The sequence below is a fragment of the Penaeus monodon genome, chromosome 30 (assembly GCF_015228065.2).
Source record: "Penaeus monodon isolate SGIC_2016 chromosome 30, NSTDA_Pmon_1, whole genome shotgun sequence".
Classification (NCBI taxonomy): domain Eukaryota; kingdom Metazoa; phylum Arthropoda; class Malacostraca; order Decapoda; family Penaeidae; genus Penaeus; species Penaeus monodon.
In genome coordinates, this window is record NC_051415.1 from 34,489,255 (window position 1) to 34,489,531 (window position 277).

Sequence of the window (277 nt, forward strand, 5' to 3'; positions counted from 1 at the left end):
GCCTATCATCACTGACCATCCCGCGTAATACTATTTGTACAAAACTACTGTCTATTTCCCCTAAGATCCTTATTACTTCTATGTTATTCATTCCTATATTTATCAGTATAAGTATTCTTACTTATCCTACCTTTCTCTGCCACTACCTCTCTCCTTCAACTTCTGCCACATCCACTCCCCACTCCCCCCCTCGTTCGTACACAACCTCTACTAGCTATGTACTACAACCTCTCCATGGCCTACCACTGAAACCAACAACCTCTACTGGATTTCTACA

At 42.2% G+C, this 277-nt stretch overlaps 1 protein-coding gene across 1 annotated transcript in view; it reads right to left on the reverse strand.

Annotated features, from left to right (window-relative positions):
* The window catches only part of LOC119592746 (alpha-1-inhibitor 3-like), a gene marked incomplete at its 5' end in the record, with an annotated part of 26,706 nt that overhangs the window by 16,598 nt on the left and 9,831 nt on the right, over positions 1 to 277 (reverse strand).